The following is a 20,265-nucleotide window of genomic DNA, read 5'->3' on the forward strand; positions in this document are numbered from 1 at the left end:
TGGCATAACAATGAAGAGTTCATGAAAAAGAGATATCTACAGAGGACTCTTAGTAAATCCTTGACCATAGAAGTATGATGCTGAGACTGTGCAAAGAGAGGCTTTTTTAAATTATTAAACATTACGAAATATTTTTTAAAATGCAAAGCCCTCTATAATACTAGATCCTATGTGAGTTATTATTCTGCTGGCAGTAAAAAGGGATGACGGTAATAATAGTAATTTGAATTTATGGAGGGCCTATCATCTTAGAACTCATGCTTTTGAATGTTAGTTATTACTCCTCAGAACTATTTTAGAAGAAAGATAGCCGATGTTATTAACTCCTTTTGCAGATAAGAAATTGAGACACGGGCAGATTATGTGGTTTATAGAAGGCTTGCACAAGGAAGCTGGGAGTAGAAGGAAAAATTGTTAGCTACAAAGGTGAGAATGTGGTCCATAGATAAAGAGTTGGCAGAGTTGACTTTCTTCTGTCCAGACACATGGAAAAAGTAGGCATCATCCCAGCCGATGATATCTGAGGCAAAAGAGGATTACACAGAGCAAAGGCCTGAGAGTGTGTGTGGAGTGCTGGAGGCAACAGCTTAACCCAGGAGACACCAGTGCAATATACAGGTAAGAGGGTTGGCTTCTTTCATCAGCACAATGGACACTCTGGCATCCTTGTGGTCAAAGCCAAGCCCCTGCTCTAGTACCACCCTCCGCCACCACATCTTCCAACCACACCAGGGAGATTATCACATAATCATCAGGAAGCAATCCCTTCCGAACCATGCTCTGAAAGAAGGATTAGAAAGAAAGAATAAGTACAATTGCTCAAACTAAATAGGAAGCACATAGCAACAACAGAACACTTATTAGCATGAGAATTAAACATCAAAATGAATGAAGAGGACTTCACAGAGGTGAGTCAAGAGTACATAAAGTGTCATTCAAAAATAACACTACAGAATCCACTTTTAGTCCTAACCACCTTCTTTTAATAAAAAATATAGACTTTTTATTTTAAAACAAATAATTCTTACTTATTTTTACTTTAAAACAATGTTTAAAATAAATTTAATAAAACTAAATGTTCTATAAAATGAATCAATAAGAAAGTTGTGAATTATATGTATTTTCATAAAGGAAAAAGGCCTTACAAACAGAGTTAAAACAGTTATGATTTAGCCACATCCTATATAATTATTAGCAAGATAGAGAAAAAAGGAAAACAAGTGGCTATACCATTTTGCATGCACATGCACACACATACACATGCATACACACACATACGCTCATTTAAAAGATTACTAGAAATGGAGAGCTACAGATAAATGTAAAAATATCTCTCCCCTTAGCAAACAATATTGTCATATTTCAAAATAATAGCAATAAAAACAGAAGAAAAAACATGATGACATCCAAGAAAAAAAAGAAGTCACTGAGAGACCTCTGGTATCAACATTCTCAACCAACTTACTGGTCATAATAACAAATCCTGGAAGAGAAAGTAAATTGTTATCAAATTGCAACAGGCAAGAGTGCATAGGTTAATCACAGGGAATTTCAACTTTAGGAAACAGCCAAAGTGAACTCAAGACACGAGAGATCAAGCAATGGAATTACATAAGAGGAGAGCCGAAGCAATGTGCTCAACCATCAGTGTCCAATTTCCTTTTTCTTGAGCCAGAAGAAATATTCTCATTGATGCATGGCTAGGCCTTAAGACATCCCTCGCCATCCTAAACTGGAAACATGGGTGCTATCCAATACTGGAAGTTTATAAAAGCCAGGCAATATTTTCATGCCTATCCCCTGCTTCTGGGCAGAGTGGACATTCAATGAGAACATCCAGGTACCATATACTGGCCAGCATCCATTCTGAGAGGCCAGTGTCCACGCCATATCCATTGTTGAATATTTTTAATATCACTGCATCCAGGAAAGTATCAATCTAAGCCTACCCAGATAGTTATTCAACTCTCTTTTTTAAAGTCTTCAAAGATGACTGGGTATTATTTAGTAGGATGGATTTCTATTTTTATGTTTCTTTATTAAAATATATATAATCTCAAGAGGGGGAAGTGGCACTATGTCATCTAAATCGATGAATCAAATATAAAGACAACCTTGGTGGGTGTTGGTCAGACTCAAAGGAAGGTGGACACAGTTTGCAGTTATAACAATAGAAGGATGAAAATAGCCAGGATCACAAAATACAAGAGGGCAGGAGAGACCCTTCAGCATGTCTGCCCCATGGTATCATATAGTGTTTATGAAATGAGTTCTGGAGGTTAAGCTATCAGGGTTCAAATGTCAGTTCCACACTGGAGTTTGTAGGGATAAGGCTGAAGAGTGCTTTAGGTAAAAGGAATAGGATACACTCGATGTGCAAACAAAGCATGGCTCATTCAGGAAACAGCAAGTAGTTCAGGAAGGCTGGGCCATACTAGAGGGGTAGGGAGAGAGCTAGGAGAAGTAGGGAAGTGGCAAGAGGAAAGGATGCAGAAGGAAGTAGGAACTGGTCCTGAATGGCTTTATGAGACTTCCTGAGGAACTTGAACTTTAGCCTAAAAGAAAGAAGACAAAGAAGAGTTTAAATTAAGGAAATGACATGCTCTAATTTATGATCTACATTTTAGAAACATGGAAGACAAAAGGTGGAACAAGACTACAAGGAAAGGTGGCAGTGGCCTAAACTAGGAAAATGGTCATCAGAATGGAGAAAAGTGGACAGAGCCCAACTCATTCCTCATCTTCCACTCTTGAGCTCTCTAAGGATTACAAGTCATCCCTTGAGGTTTTGCATTCAAGCCCTCCTTAGATTCCATTTTTGAGCTTCAGTCTCTAAGGATGCAGAGCTTGGAGGTAACTCCCTTAGTCCACGCACGAGCTGGACCTCTCTGGCCTCCTATAAAGGAAGGGTGGAAAGTGGGGGGATGTTCATAGCTCACTTACTGCTAATTATCTTTATTTTTTTAACTGCTCCTATATTTTCTTCCTCCAATAAAACAGTTATCCACATACACCATTACATGTTTAATGTGAAGCAGTAGTTTTATTATGAATTTCATTTATCTTCATTTGTAAAAGACAACAGAAAGTAAATCTGGTCTTAAAACAATCTATGCAAAACCAAGTCAGTGAGTAGTTTCTTAGAGAACCATACCAAAGTGAAGAGATAATCTAGATAAGTGCAATTATTTAGTATTTGCTATTGCTACTAAAGACTTTCCCATTCATTAAAAATGTCTTTTAGTTGAATCTACCCCTGTGAATAAATTTTATGGATTGTAAAATAAGAAGTATTAGAAACTAGAAACAAGATTGCATTTCCCACCAGTCCAGTAACAACATGGAAATGAATAAAGCCTCCTTCCCTTAGGGATTTCTAGATTTCAGAATATTCTCCATTGTACTGTGAAAGTAAAGTAAAGCCAATTTTATATTTCACATTTGCCTTGAAGGTCAACCAATGTGGTTTAAAGGAAAGAACATGGGCCCGGGAATCAAGGAATTTGATCAAGCTTCCAAACCTTTCTGATCTTTGATTTTTACATCTATTAGGTGGGAATAACAATTATACCTTTTCCACTGTGTTTTGTGAGAATTAAATGGTTTCATGTCTGTAATAAGGACCAAAAATTCTGTGATTTGAGAATGTTCTATATCTGCTTCATCAAATCAGGTAGTCAATAGCTGCATGTTGTTGCTGAACACTTGAAATATGGCTAGTGCAACTGAGGAAGTGTATTTTTAATTTTAGCTGATTTTAATTAATCTAAATTTTAAAAGACACATATAGCTAGTAATTACTGTATTGGAAAGTGCAGCCCTAGAGTATGGTTTTAGTTTCAATTATTCCTACTGCAAGTTAACTAACTCTACTCTGCTTTGGAAATTCATAGATTAGTATATTGTCCTTGTAAGAATGAGTGTTTCCCTTATATGTAAGCAAAGATAGGTATGTAACCATTTTAAATACAATTTGTGAGAAGAATCAGAGTGCAATTGCATTTTTGTCCACCACTTTCCTTTTAAAAGTTTATTCACTGGGGGGAGTTTTTTTCCCATACCACTGATGAAAATTCCCCAGTTGGCCCTCTATATATTCTGGTCACTCTTAGATTTAAAGAAAATCCTGTGGTTACTTTAAGTTGCAAAATTTAGTTTTGATTCATAAATGAGAATGCCCCGTCCAGTATTTCCATCAGCACACCAATATTCCAGCGTAAGGCAGATCCCCCTGTCTCCATGCCCTACAAGTACACAGCCTTCTGGGGAGGAGATGCAGTGCACATGTCTTTTTCTACCTCACCTCCTCCATTACCCAACTTGCAAGCTGCTGTTACTGAAGCCTCCAAAGTTAGAGAAGAAGGAAGGGAAGGGAGAAATAAAACAGGGACGTTTTTATTCTACTGGTATGATTGAAAGCTGGCTTTGCCTCTGCAATGTTTATTGCTGAAACTGGGGGGATGGGGGGAGGGGCACTGGCCCACACACAAGTATACGCAAGTGAGCTTTGGGGGATCCTCAGAGGCTTATGATTGTACCGCCTGTGAAGCGAGCAATGCATCTAATTCTTCTTTAGTTATGCCTCCCTCAGCTCTGGTTTTCTAGCAGGAAAACACATCAAGCTTTCCAGGAGAGCGAAATGAAGCCACTTCCTCTAAGCCTGAGGTAAAAAAGTATCATCCTTCATTTCTATCTCTCTATGTTGGGTTAGCTCTCCAAAAGCCATTCTCACAAAATCCTCTCGGTGTTTTTTCTCCCCTTATTTTTCTTTATAACCTGGAAGTGGGTGAAGGGCAAGAACTGTGAAAATATTCCCAACAGGGATTTTAGTCAGAAACCTCTTTTGGTGTTGGAAATCAGTTGTCTAAAACTCTTAGCCAAATTTCCAATTTAACATCCTTGATCACTGCAGCTTTGTTAATAGGAACTACAGACAGGAAATTACATAAAAATCATCAATACGAGACCAATAAATAAACTTTGGCATATTCATAATCGTTGAGGTAAAAAATAGTGTAGTATCTTCATATGCAATGATATGGATCAATCACTAAAATACATTAAGTAAAAAAAGGAAGGACATTAGACACTCTATATGCTTAGAATATTTATTACTGGAAGAAGTCAAAAGAAACTGAAAGCTGCCAAGCTGCGCTTCTGAGGAGAGGACTCAGAGACTAGAAACCTGAAACCTGTTGTTTCAGCTTACATTTTATTCCACATGCTTTTATATTATTTAGATTTTTTATTGTGTGTAAGAGTTACTTTAAGTTTTTTTTTAAAATATCTTTGTAAATATACTTGGATATATATTAAACACTCTATTCATTGTTCAATTTTTTAAAATATTATTTTCAAGTCTTTCTATTTGGCACAAAGTCTCCAACATCTTTTTTTCAGCCCTGACATCCTGACCCAGTTATTTCTAAATGTAAGACCAAGTGAAATGCAACTCCCAGACAATTTACCAGCTCATTTATAACATCAACCTTTGCAAATGGGAATGAAACACCAAAGACAGAATAAATGAATCTATATTTTTCAGTAGATGCATTAGCTGTAACGAACATGCTTTCTTTTCACAGAAGAATACAGAAAAGATAGGTTGAATTACAGGTATAACATAAAAACTACACTCATACTATAAGTTTTTAAGCTATATGAAAATATGGAGGAATTAACATTTCCACGTGGAAAATGATGCTTGATTCTTGATATTCAAAAACAAGTAATATTTTTTTACTGAATTTTCAGTTTATTAAAATCATCCAAAAAGAGAGACTGTTCACTTTGCTGGGGACTTGCTATTTTTCACTTAGGAAAGGATACAGAGGATCCTCTTAGCACCTTAGAATTAAATTAATGCTATAGATATAAAGGAGAAAGTTTCAGCAAATAAAAAACAGTTTGACATATGAATTAATATGTAAATTAACACAATTTGTTTCTTTAGAATGGCAAAAAATTGAGAAGAGAAACCCACATATAGTTTACCTCTAATAAATTTTCACAAAGTCAAACTGGCTTTTTTCCAATAACATAGATTTGGTTGTAAAATATTTCCTGTAACTTCAGTCAGGAAGAGAAATTGAAAGCTATGTTATAGAATTAAAGTTAAGTATTTAATTTCATACAAAAGAAAAAAATGAGAAGAAAAACACTAGAAGACAACAAATTACAGTATTACAATAAATATTCTAAAAATGTATTTTCCAGGACAAACAAGAGTTGGAAGAAGCCCAGATCCCAAAGGCCTTCCTTGGTCCTCTTCCTGCTTTCCCTGTCTGTGGCTGATTAGGTCATGACCTCAGCTTCCTAAAAAAGCGGCCCCCTCCTCTACTTTCTTAAATTAATATCCTAGTGGTTTTCCAGCTATTGCTTGATCATTCCTTCCCTGTTTTTTTCCTGCGGCTCCACCTATGTTACCTGTTTATTTAAACACTCCCCACTGTTTTCTAGTTCTTCTCAATCTCAGTGATCTCCTTCAGCTATTACAGCCTTCCCCATGATTCCAAATTCCATTTTTACTGGAAAGGTCAGTGATCTTTGTCTCTAACCTAGATCTCTGCCCTGAGCTGCAGAACCGTAACAGACACCTTCAGAACGTCTCTGTGTGAATGCTGCCATATCCTTAGACATTTCCAAAGTGGAACTAACTCATCTTTCCTTTCTTAACTCCACCAACAAAAACGCCTGTTTCTTTTCCTGGACTCTGCCTTTGTTGACAGTTTCATAACCTCCGCAGTCATTTCTGATGAAAATCTTGGAGCCCTCTTGAATTCCATTCTCTCTCTTATACATCACATCTGTCTACTTGATAAATCCTACTGCCACAGTCTCTTTTTTATCCAATGCCACGGTAACTACCCTGGGTTTCCTCCTATTATCTCCTTTCTGGAGCCCCAATCGCCTCCTCATTGCACTGGTCTCCCACTTTCTCATCTCTTCCTTCCTTAAGCCATTCCACCCACTGCCACCAAAGTCATCTTCTTGAAACACAGGTCTAATTATGGCATTCTGATGTCTTTCCCTGCCATTCTACTAAAAGTGCCCTGGACAAGACTTCCAGTGAAATTGAAAGGATATCTTTCATTTTTATTAGGCCCCTCTGTGACACGTGACACTATTAACTTCTCCCTTCTTAAAAAGTTCTCCTCCTTTGTCTTCAATCACTCTACTCTCCATTGGAATTTCTCCTATTTCTCTGGTCTCTCCTTCTCAGTCTCCACTGTGGCTGTTTCTTCCTCTGATTAAACCTTAATATTATCAAGTCAAAGGGCACCACCCTAAGCCCCCTACTCTTCTCATGCTCTTATCCTTAATATCTCCAGGAGACCCCATCCACATCCATGACTGTAGTTATGCCTAGGGACTGCTGACTCCCACATCTATCTATCTCTAATCTATCTACACTCCTGACTCCCAGACCCATCCAATTGCTTAAGCAATTTCTCCATGTGGATGGTCAAAGTCATGTCAAAGTCCACTAGCCTCAAGTGAACTCACCTATCCTTTCTCCCACACCTGTTTCTCCTGCATTCCCTATCTAAAGGAACAAGGACAGGACCATCCAAACAGTTAGTTACTTGTGTCAGAAATGTGGAGGTAATCCACAATCAATTTTACTCCATTCCTGCACCCCAGTCACTGTCCCTAATCCACTAATTTCTGTAAAATTAATATCTCTGAAATCTTCTGCCACATTGCATCACCAGTAAGATTTCATTTGTGTAAGCTCTATTTTTTTCTCATCTAGATTTCTGTAATAAATCCTACCTGGTCTGCTGCCTCCAATCTTTTCTATTCTCATGTCACAGTATTTTGAGGATGATGTTTCCAAAATGAAGTTTCATCAATTCAATTTCTTGTTAAGTATTCTATACGGGCTTTCCTTCTCTTGTATGATACAGTCAGGAGTTTTAGTGGGTAGTATGGCTTATAATTCAAATTCTAGAAATTTCTCTTTAAAAATAATAAGATATGTCCTATGAATTTTGTACAAGAATGTTCAATGTGGCAGTATTCATAATTGAAAATATTGGGAGAAACAGATATTTTCAAGAGTAGAAGTTTGGTTAAATTATAATATCACATAACAATGAGCAATTAAAATCATATTATAGAAGAATATAAATGATATGGAAATGTGTAGTATATTGTTAAGTGAACTAAAATGATTACATAACTTTTTTTTATAAATTATTCATTCTTATTATCTATTATAGGCATAAAAAGACTCATAGGATATACACAGAAATCTTGAAGATGTACATCCTTGTTAAGTATGATTGGCATTCTCAAGTTTTCTACAGTGAACATGCAACACTTTTGAAATCAGAAAAAAAATTAAAATAAATGCTATTTTATAAAAGACAAAACTCAGTTGTCAAATTTCCTCAAGCAATTTCCTTTATCCCAAAAAGTATCTTGGAATATCTCCCACTGTGGGCCTCCCTCTCCTCACACACTTCCCCAGCCTGGGTTAGGCATCTCCATCCTGAGCAAACCCCTGCCTTAGTTCTCACATTGTATTATCAGTTTTACATACACATTGGCCACTTCCTCTGTAATCTGAGCTCCTCCCTATATCCCCAGCACTAAGCAAAGTACAGGTAGAATAAAAGTTTACTGTATAAATCAATGAATAATGCCACTTATCTCACAGTGACTCACACTGATTCCTCACTGCCTTCAGAATAAAGTGCCTGCTTCTTAGGCTGATATTTGAAAAGCCTTTGGAATTAGAGGCAACCTTTCTTTTCAGTCTTTTTTCCTTCAAATTTTTGTCCCCATTTCCCCAAATACTACACCTCCAAGCACGCCTATCTATGGGAGGGATGATGCCTGCCTTACTCACTGCTGTATCCCACAGGTTAGCTCACTCAGTGCCTCATACATAGTAAGTGTGTAGAAATTATTTGTTGAATCAATGTTTGGATAAATTAACTTTACCAAATATATCTTACACTTTCCACTTCCCCATATTTTCTAAAAAACTACTCCCTCCATTTCTTGCCTCTTTAACTTCCTTTTTCTTGTCTTCAAGGCTCAGTAAAGTTTGATCACCTATAAGAATCATTTTCCAATCTTCCTAGGCAAATCAAATTCTCCCCAGTACAAATACAGCACTTATTTGAGACTTCCCATTACTTAATTAGGCTCTTTTCATGTTATTTAAATATTAGCTGGATTCTAAATTTTTGGAAGTTAAGGATTATGATACTTTAATGTCTCTCTTCCCAGTCTCTTCCTACCTATCCTTTCTCACCTGTCCTCGCTGGGATAGACTGAATAGATATGGAATCCACCACCCTACTTACTAACTATTGATGTAATATTTCTGTGAATCAGTTTCTTCATCTCTAAAGTGGTTAGGATATCATTATCTGCCCCCCAAAATTAATCAAATAAGATAATGTAATTAAAGTGCTTAGGACAATACTTGGCACATAGTAAGCGTTCAATGGTGTTAACAGTTGTTATCAGCGTTATTACTAACATAATTAACACTAAAGATAATGTCTCTTAAATGGACAAGTCAGTCAATCCCTCATACCACAGGCTGAGAAACAAGGAGGTTGATTTGAGATCAACTTTTGAACTATATTGTAGAGATTGGAATGTTCCAAACATATCTGAGTCTCCCAGATGCCACAAGCGTCTGGTTTTCATTTACATCTGGAAAGATTATTGAACTAGAACATTTGAGATAAACAAGTGTGTTGAGAATGGGAAGAAACAAGAACTCTCATTCATTTTGACTAGGAATATAATGTGGTATAAATATTCTGGAAAGTAATTCATCAGTATCTTATAAAATTGAAGATGCATATGCCTATGACTCAGCAAGTCTACTCCTAGAAATATCCACTAAAATAATTCTTACATTTGTACTCAAGTGACATGTATAAAAACATTTGTTGGGGCTGGCCCTGTGGAGGAGTCATTAAGTTCATGTGCTCTGCTTCAGTGGCCTGGGGTTTCACTGGTTCGCATCCTGGGTGCAGACACGGCACTGCTCCTCAGGCCATGCTGAGGCGGGGCGTCCCATATGCCACAACTAGAAGGATCCACAACTAAAATATATAACTATGTACTGAGGGGATTTGAGGAGAAAAAGCAAAAAAATATATTTGTTATAGAGCTACTTACAATAGCAAAATACCTTACACCTATGAAAATGAATAACTATGCTACAAAAGTCAACATGGATTAATCTCAAAAGTACAATAGTGAGAGAAAAGAGCAAGTTATAGATGAATAATGTATACTCTAATATTTATATAAAATTTTTAAACATTCAAAACAATATTATATACTGTTTATGGTTATATTCACATAGCAGTGGAAAAAATAAAAACAAAAAGTAAAAACAAAATAAAAACATACAATGGAGAGAGAATCTACAAAGTCAGGATAGCATTAACCCCTCAGGAGGGAAAGAGAGGAATAGGATAAGGGAGGGTGCTTTATTTTTTTAACTTTCTTTTATTTTTTTTTTTTAAAGATTGGCACCTGAGCTAACATCTGTTGCCAATCTTCCTTTTTTTTTTTCTTCTCCCCAAAGCCCCCCAGTACACAGTTGTATACGCTAGTTGTAGGTCCTTCTGGATGTGCTATGTGGGACGCCACCTCAGCATGGCCTGATGAGCGGTGCCATGTCCATGCCCAGGATCCAAACCGGCAAAACCCTAGGCCCCCAAAGAGGAGTGCATAAACTTAACCACTTGGCCACGGGCCGGCTCCTATTTTTTTTTAATTTTGAATACTATATTTGTTAAGCTGGGAGGTGAGTACATAAGTCTTTGTGATATTTATCTATCTTTAAATATCTTTCTACTCTGTATTGTATGTATTAGGGAAACATCTAAATTAAGTGCTTTTCCCAATAGAAATAGAAGACACAAAAAACTCTGCTCTACCATCCCTGAAAATGAAACCTGGTGGCTATTCTCCTAGCTAGAAATGGAGATGTTTTTGTTACTGTGAGGACACATCCTATAAAGAAGCCTCATCTCTGAGGCAGGTAGTGGCCACAGTAATCAAGAGAGAACTCCCAAGAGAAAATAAAATGTTGGGAAGAAACAGTCAATTTGCTCTTACTTCCCCTTCCCATCCCTAGATACCTGAAATTCTCTTTCTTCAGCATTCCTTCTTGAGTGGGGCAGAAGGAAGAGCAGAAATAAGTTTCATTTTAATGAGGGAGTTGCTTGCTGTCTCCATTTCTCTGGCCAACTCTGATGGCTCTCCAGAATTCCAATCCCATGTGATTAACAATGCAGTTCCATTTCCACTGGAGAGTCATCTCATCTCAATTTCAAATTACCTGAAGTACCAAAGATCATGTTCCCCCCACAAAAACTAGCTCCCTCTCTTTTGCCTCAGTGTTACTGTCATTCTCTCAGACCACCAAGTTTAAAAACTCGAGAGCATTGTGGAAGCTGTCTTTTTATTATTACTTAATTTTCTTTTTGATTGAATGACTTTCTCATCCCTCTCTTCTTTTCCATTTTCATTCCCAGCACCCAGTATTTATTCATGCTTAGATTATTAAAACCTATTTCCAAAGTGTTCTCTTTGCATTCATGCTCCCTGTGCTCTGTAGGGAAGAAGACATTTCCTCTACCTGCTCTGGGTCCTTCTGGCTGGAGAAAGAATTAAATTCACATGAGACAGAATAACAGGAGAAAATGAAACACACCTTTATAACACGTATACACGGGAGAGGCTCAGCCAACCTGAGCAACTTGCCAAAACGGCTGAAGCCACCACCTTAAATATCATCTTCAGCTACAGACAAAGGAGGATGTTGGGGGTGGGGTGGTCAGTTATGGGAGGTTACCAGACAAGTACAGTAAACAAGAGTAAGATTATTATGCAGATTTAAGTCCTTGCCTTCTGCATTAAGAGTTTCTAGAGATAAGGTCATACCCCTCTTCTTCCTGGTACAGAGAAGGAGACACTTTACAGATGGAGATTTCCTTTACAAATGTAAATGTCACTTAACAAAGGGTAAGTAAATTCTGCTTTTCAGAGTTTCTTTCCTGTCCTTAGTTATTTAAAAGTAACCAGCCCCAAATAATCCTCATGCTAAAGAGACATATCTTGGGGTGGCCAATTCCAGTCTCCCACATCTCCAACCCACCTATATGCCATTCCTTGGATGATCTTCCTAAAGCACAGCTTTCGAGATGTTGTCGCTGGGTCATGACCCTTTTGGAACTCCACCATCTAGAAGCTGAAGTCAAAACCCTTTAAAGCTTCCACAATCAACCTTCTTCCTGCATCATCACCCAAAGCTCCCTAGGACACCTCCATAGAACATCCATTATTGCTCCTTTTCAGCTATACATAAAAACAGCCTATTTAATTTCACTTCCTAATTTTTTCACTTGATACTGCATCTAATTCAATGTTTCCCAAACTTCAGGCATTCTGATACCTTTTCATTTTTCTATTACCAAGTATCATCTGAACTATTTTTTACTTAATATTTTTCTGTAAATCCACTGTCATTTTAGCTCAGATAAGTCTTTTAAAAGCAAATTTCCATCAGTATCATATATGGAAAAACCAGTATTGATTGGAATAAATAGACAATAGCTATAAAAATAAATGTTATTCTAAAAGTTAAGCTATAACTAAATTCTTTTTCCTCCTAAAATCATCAGGCCTGCTACTTACTGTATTGTTGTTATAAAGGAGGATTAAACAAGTGTTGGAAGAATTTTAATCATATTAACAACAAAACTCTGTCCTTGAAGAATTGAAAGTAATTTGAAAAATATAATAACATTCTCAGTGTGTAACTTAATGTTACTGATTTTCTAGTCCATATATTGCCTACAATCATTTCATCCATACAAAGTTTTGGAAACACTACTTTAGATGAGATATTCTCTTCATCTGTTTCTTCCAGGCCTGGTTACATCTCCACCACTTTCCTGAGTATCATCCTGATATTCAGTACACCATGACCTCCCCTTCCTCTGGCATTCTGGGCATGCATTTCTTCCAGGTTTGGAAAGTCACTTTACTCTGCCTTTGCTGACTCATATGCAAGTTTTCAAATTTTTTTTTTCTGTTCTCCAATGATTATAGTTCAAGCAAAGATTTATGGAGGCTTCTTTTTAATCCCATGATACTGAACATCATACCTTCTAAGGAGTGGGAATTAACCAACAGTGACTCCAGGAATGGCATGAGTGATTGATGGATTAGGACTTCCTCCTTTTAGCTATTTATGAGTACATATCTTCTCTAGTATACTAGGATTGCCTCAAGGGCTATGCCTCAGTCACTCTTTAACCTCAAGTCCAGGCCAGTGGGAGAATACTGTAGAACTGCTAGAAGTAATTGTTAAATGGATAAATGACACTTCCTAGAAGAAGTAGACTATAGATGGCATTCAACAGCAAAAACAATGCTGCCCTTTTAGACTGTATACTATATTTATCAAGTGCTTCTGCAGCTTTCCTTCTCCTTTGTTTTCATTGTAATGCTCCCCTGGACTTGCTGAATAGCTCCTGAGAGAGTTTACATTTAAATGGTGTATTACATGCAAAACTTTGAACACTCAGCACAAACACTGCTTGCTATCACCTTCAGCTATCACCAAATACCATAAATGATACTTAGTCTTAATAGACAGCTAGGCATATGTGTGGCCATTCAAGAAAAGATTTTCCAAAAATCCAACAACATGTTTTCAAGTTTAAGATCAGTATAATTCCAAATTGTCCTTTGTCCTCCAAATTATCTAATAAGTTTTTAGATAAGATGGTGTTTAACAGATCCTGTCTTTTTTTTTTTTTTTTTTTTTGCTGAGGAAGATTAGCCCTGAGCTAACATCTGGTGCCACTCCTCCTCCACTTTATATGTGGGTTGCTGCCACAGCATGGCTAACAAATGGTGTAGGTCCATGCCTGGGATTTGAACCTGCAAACCCAGGCCGCTGAAGTAGAGTGTGCCAAACTGAACCACTACACCACAGGGCCAGCTTCCAGAGCCTGTCTTAATAGTCTTTTTTATCTCTAAGATACAGACACATAAAAATAATCTGTTTATAAGTTAGCTACAGGGAAGCTGAGAAAACTGGGATAAATAATACATTTGAGTTGTAGCTAAAGTTTTCAAGTAAGTTGTAACTAATAATTATGACTTCATAATTCCAATATTCTGTACAGTACACATTAAAATCATATGAAAAATCACTATTACGAATTAGAGATAATTGTGTAATTAAGTTAAGGAGAGTATAAAAGGATCACCACAAAGGTCCAGAGAACTTTAAGAGTACACCAGAAATGCATCATCATCATACTAATTACTGTTATGTAAAAACCAGACACTATATAGGTGATCCAACGTGAATCCCAAAATTAGATCCACTAAAAATGGACTTGGACATTTCTAAGGAGTCAGGGACATCTTAGTAAATGGGAGGCACCAGAATTTTCACTACATGCTCTTTGATCTGTTTTTTTCCTAAGTGTGGTGAAAAATATATAACAAAGTTTACCATCTTCACCATTTGTAAGTGTATATTTCAACACTATTAAGTATATTTACATTGTTGCACAACGAATCTCCGGAACGTTTTCAAGTTGCACAACTGAAACTCTATACTCATTAAACATTTACTATTTCCCCCTCCCCCCAGTCCACGCCAACCACCATTCTACTTTCTGTTTCTATGAATTTGACTACTCTAAGTACCTCATATAAGTGGAATCATACAGCATTTTTTTTTTTTTTTGGTCTCTTTGATGTACTTTTGAAGCTTAATTGAAACTTATTTAGGAAGAAACCAAGCTTATCATCTGACAGTTATTATCTAACCATTTAGTTAGTACAATGCACTATGCTAATTTCATTCTATTAACCCAATAAGGTAGGTTTTATACCCCCTTTACAAATGAGGAAACTGAAGGTTAACAAGATGAAGCATCTTACCAAAGGTCACACATCTAACAAGCAGTGGGGCCACCAAATCCAACTTTATCTGACTTCAGTCTTTTCAACACAACTGGCTGCCTTCTGAAATATTTAAAATTTCTTGAGGATTTCGACCATCTACACGTTTGAAGCTAATCAGACTGTTTTTTTTTTTTTTACATTTGACTTTGAATGTTCAATGTCTTGCTCTTCTTTTTATAAATTATTTTATTCTGTATCCTCTCTCAAGGTATTATTCTATTCTATGTCTCAAAGTTTATCATAAACCACATCCCACAAACCCACAGAACATAATTACCTTCCCTTTTTTCTTCCCAAGCTGGGCTTAGGATGGAAGAAACATTTAGTTTGTTCAATTGTTCTGGAAATGACAGAGTTTCCTAGTGTGTGCCATACATCAATAGTGAAAAACCCATTAATTTTTTAAGAACAACACTTACAGTTGTGGAAATGAACTCCAGCTTCTTCAGTTCAGGAACATTGTTTTAGTGAATGGAAGTTAGTCTGCCAAAACCGAGGACTCTCTTCAAACGTGCCTTGCTCTGTGTGCCGCGCCTGAACTGAAGCTTACTAAGCCACCTGGGACTAGAAGTCCTCCCAGTGTGGCTCCAAGGTTGCCCAACCAGAAATTCTAATAGGCAAAACAACTACAATACCCACAATTCAGACTCCTCAGCTGAAACCAAGAGAAGAGGGTGGGTGGCTACAGTTTCACCCTAGTAAGAACGGGTAAATAAATGGAAAAGCAGTAAGTTAAAAAAATCAGGTGGGTGTATCTAAGAACAATTTGTAAATATGTACCTATTTCTATAAAAAGAAACAAAAGTGGTTGATGTTTGCAGAGGAATAAGATGTTTGGAAAGAAATAAAAAATCTTCATGCAAACAAATCCTCCTGCCGCTGTGGAACCTGCCCCACCAGATTCTCTTTCAGTGATTCAGAGCTGAGGATGCCTCACTGCCTTGTGGAGCAGGTGAATAAGGACTTCCTAGGTGAGGCCTGACAGCCTCTAGTTCCTCCTACGTCAGTACTGTAATTGTCACACAGAGGTACTACAGATACAATGGTGACCTTTTACCTGTCATCTTCTAAACTGCCCTGGATGTCTTAAAAGGTGCTTTCAAAAATGTGGGTAAGATGTTGACATTTGAACCCTTGTTGATATTTCCATTTCTTTTTCCATTTCCTAATTCTGTGTTTTCCTTGTACATTCCAGAGTTATTTCTGATTGCTCAAAATTCAAGAATAAGAAAATTGGAGGGAAAAAAATTTTAAAACATGGGTAAAATGAGAGGTGCAATAGTTGCTTCACTTCTTTGCATCAGGAACAGAGAATATTAAAAACAAAGAAAAACTAAGAAATGTATTTCCTCCACTTGTTCATACAGCATCTTTCTCTAGCTTCTTATTTCCTTTTAGAACACAGCCCAGATAATGGATATAGACAAGCCCTAGCTTGGTCTGGACCCAAAAATATAATGGGAGGATTCATTTAAAGTAAGTAAACAGCAGAAAGGTAACAAAGGAAAAATTTATTTTCTCTTTTCGGCAACTTTCTCCGCCTCATTTCTACATGCCACCTCCCTAAAGAACACTGGGTCTTCATGCGTCCAAGCTACTTAATCCACCTAGAGCTCTGTTGAAATTTTCCCTTGGGTCATCAATTGTCATATCCTATTTTCCTTTGTCACAGGTCCCTCAATCTCCTGACTAGAACCTAACTCTCCCTTATGTCATTTATCTTCCTTCCAAAACAAATGGCTCTCCATTTTCCCAAACCCTATAGATTTTGTTCTCCATGCTGTTTCTTCTTCCTAAAAAATTCTTTGCCTACCTTTAAATGTTCAGATCTTTCCTTTCTTTAAAAGCTCAGTGAAAAAACACCCTTCAAGAAGTCCTCCCCAGTCTGCCCTAATCTGAATTATTCTCTCCCTTAATAAATTCCATAATATTTTATCTAGCCCTCTTCATAATAAATTTTATACCTTATCTCATCATTGTGTGTTTGTGTGTGTGTGTATACATACATGCAGTCTTACCTTCCTATTTGAAGGCAAGACCTTATTTTATTCCCACCTCACTAACTCAATTATTTACATGTAGACGTTTCTGATAAACAATCAGTGAATGAAATAACTGAGCTATAAACTCTAAGCTGGATGTTAATACCTAATACCACCTTTATCTCTCCCAGAAAACATTTGCCTTTAAAGAACTCTTTAAATGCCTGGAAGGAATACTGTTATCAGAATTCCGCTATGGTCTAGTCTGGTGTGGCTTCCACAACTGTTTTTTGTAGAATGGTAAGGTATTAAATCTATCAATTTAACCCCTGACCATACCTGAAATGAAGGCTCTCATGGGTCAGCACTAATTGCTTCACTAGCTCTGCCTTATGCTGTGGTCTTGGCTTGCTGACAGCTTCCCAATGACTGGCCTTCAGTCCCACGGCTGCATCTTGGAGATTTGGCCCTGCTGCCATCTATGATTTTTGATCATCAGCTCCAGCATTTCTGTCTCCCTTCCCCTGTAATCTAATCTCCTGGCTCTGAAGTTAAAACACTGTCCTTTGGACTCCTTTAAGTAGTTCTTAATCAGTGATCTCTCCTACCCAGGGAAGGGAATTCTCTCAGCAATTGTTGGTTCCTCGCACCTCTGCTCCTATGAGATTCTCCTGGTCCTCACCCACTCTGCTCTGTATTCTAGCCCTCAGTCATTGTGGAGGAAGTGAACCTTCTAGATCTTGCTGACACACAATGAGATTTCTGTGGACCATCAGATATGAAGGTGGGGTGGTGAACACAACTGTTGTTTGCGAGTCTTCCCAACTCTCTATCACATCATAAGGACTGCTAGCCACTTAGTCTGCCTGTGTGAATATAATCCAAGCTATCTAAAATTGGGCACGGAGTTCATCCTCAAGACATAGCTCAGGGTTGCTTCCTTAAGAAAGTCTTTTCTGCCTACCCCTTCCTTGCCCCATTACATGTCTCTTGTACTGATTTATGCAAATGTCTGACTGGGTTGATGCTAATCCAAGATGTTTTCACTTCTCCCCTGAAATCAAGATCACTTGCAGCCATGAGATTTATTGCACCTAAAAAATAAGTAGAATATCAACATCTGTTATTTCTGACAGAAAAAGGGGTATGGAAATCCAGCCCCTTCCACTCCAGTCTGTGGGAAGAAGAAAGCCAGAGTTTGAGTGGAATACTAAGGGTGCTTCAGAAGAAACATATTGGTAGGTAGGGAAGAGTCAAATATATCAGGAGCAGGGCCTGCATGTTCAGCCACACAGCCTACACCATTGTAGTCTTTGCCCAGTTGGGAGAGCTAATCAGGGACGAACTATTCCCATATTCTTCAGTGTGGGAATGTGAAGGTGCCAAGAGGGCCAGTGGACCTGCAGATGCCAGGAATTAGGACAAAGAGGCTACACTATGCCTTCATGACTCCAGAAAAAATGGTAAGAATCATCTGTCAATGGAGGTCATTTTTGTACAATGTTCCCAAAAGGCCTCTTCGTCAAGCACCAGAATCAAACCAGACTCTCCCACAGCTGGTGACCACCTGGGCCCCAGATGGTCTCATGTGGGCTTTAGGCCTTCTTCTTTTCCCCACACCATCATGTTAGCATGTTAGGTCTGTTCTCCTACGGTACACTCAGGTACCATCTTAGAAAGAAACGGGAGAAGGAGAAGGAGAAACTGAAAGACTGAAAATAAAAAAGGAGTCACCCAAAAGATTATTTAAGCTAAAAGAGACTGTGATGTACTAAATTACGAGTTTAAAATCTGCCTCGCCCCATCCATAATCTAACAGTAACAACCAACATGGAAGCTGAAATGCCAGTGACTTACTGTCCTGGCCAGCCTGGTAGATACGGGAGAAGGAAAGCACTTAGAATGACTACGAGACACAGCTATCTGGGACCTGGAATTAGGAACTGGTGACACAAAGAAGCAGGGACAGAAGAGAATCCTCTCATGGTAAACAGAGGCAGCTGTGCAAACAATGTCCTGCTCTGGATGTGGCTGCTGTGGCCACGGAGAGTAGAGCTCAGGACTCTCAGAGATGGTCATGCAAACTGTGATTTGCGGGGTTTAGCAGAAACAACTAATTTATCCAGTAGCATTAGTTTGGCTGCTGTTCTGGCTTTGCAAGCTGTGTGCCTGATTCTCCAGCCCTCCTAGCAATGGTGGGACTGGAGTTTGATGTGTTGCTCCTCAATTTAGATCACCCAAAGTCATTTGCTATTGCTTGGAGCTAAAAACTCTGACCTACACATACATCTAATACAGCTCTTAGTTCACTATAACAAATACCACCTCTGCCTACTCCACTATATTTAGACTCTATCAGATCAAGGACTGGATCTTATTTAATCTCTAAATATCCAAAAGCTCCACAGTGCCTGGCCATGGTACATATTTACTGACCTAAATTGAACTGACCAGTAAAATGAGGAAGTGTTGCTTACAGTTCCTTCTAACTTAAAAATTCTCTAACCACATGGAAGCTGTCAGTTGCTTATTAATGCAGAGGTAAATTTTTCTCCTAATGCAGCAGCCGGTTTAGAATTCAGACTTTACCCCCTCCCTGTATCTAATAGGGAGCAGAGCTAGTGATACTGACACACAGAGGGGGAAATCAAACACATAGAAAAATGGTTTGAATACGTCCAGGGTGTTACTTAATAATCAAAAGGGGATTTTCTTGGTATCCTTCAATGACCTATGTTAAATGTCACTCATGTTTGGTCCCTGTAGTACAAATATACCAGAAAGGTGATAGGAAATAGCCATATTCCCCACATGCTCAGATTTTTCCCACTATGAGGCTATCTTGGGAAGAGAAAGGCCACATTTGCAAGCCTATAAGAAAGTTCCCCCTGGAGTTTTTCTCTGTCCTGTTTCAGTATGCATTGACTCTCAGACCCCTGGGCTGCTTGTGACATCCATTTTCTGGGTTTCTTTGTCCCTGAGTCATTATCACACTGTAACTTTCCCAAAAAAGTTAATAACTCTGCCATTTACCAGTTGATTTTAGTGAATACCTCAAATCACTGTAAAATGTTAGGGCCAAAGTTAATTTAGGTCAGATTGATTTTATTTCCCTAGATTAAGAGAATGAGCCAAGTTGTTCTTACAAATTCATATTTTCCTTTACTACATAGTTCTGGCTCCTTACTCAACCGTAAGATGAATCATCCAGAAACTGACACCCACCAAGCTGTAGTTTAGAAGTTTGTCACTGCTTTCTTTCATTTGTTGCTTTCAGGATAACACACTAGGAAAAATGTGCCAA

The 20,265-nt window shown here is 37.9% G+C and overlaps 1 protein-coding gene across 6 annotated transcripts in view; it reads right to left on the bottom strand.

Annotated features, from left to right (window-relative positions):
- The window catches only part of MACC1 (MET transcriptional regulator MACC1), a 66,509-nt gene extending 50,595 nt beyond the window's left edge, over nt 1-15,914 (bottom strand). For 2 of the 6 annotated variants that reach the window (XM_014739175.3, XM_070264664.1), the window contains exon 1: nt 15,399-15,909. The gene's annotated coding sequence lies outside the window, so the exon portion shown is untranslated. Of the gene's footprint in view, nt 1-15,398 lie in introns of all 6 variants that reach the window. The other 4 variants (XM_005609250.4, XM_023639342.2, XM_070264663.1 and 1 more) reach the window with 4 other exon arrangements.
- Nucleotides 15,915-20,265: the final 4,351 nt, after the last annotated feature.

Source organism: Equus caballus, chromosome 4 (genome assembly GCF_041296265.1).
Source record: "Equus caballus isolate H_3958 breed thoroughbred chromosome 4, TB-T2T, whole genome shotgun sequence".
NCBI classification, from domain to species: Eukaryota; Metazoa; Chordata; class Mammalia; order Perissodactyla; family Equidae; genus Equus; species Equus caballus.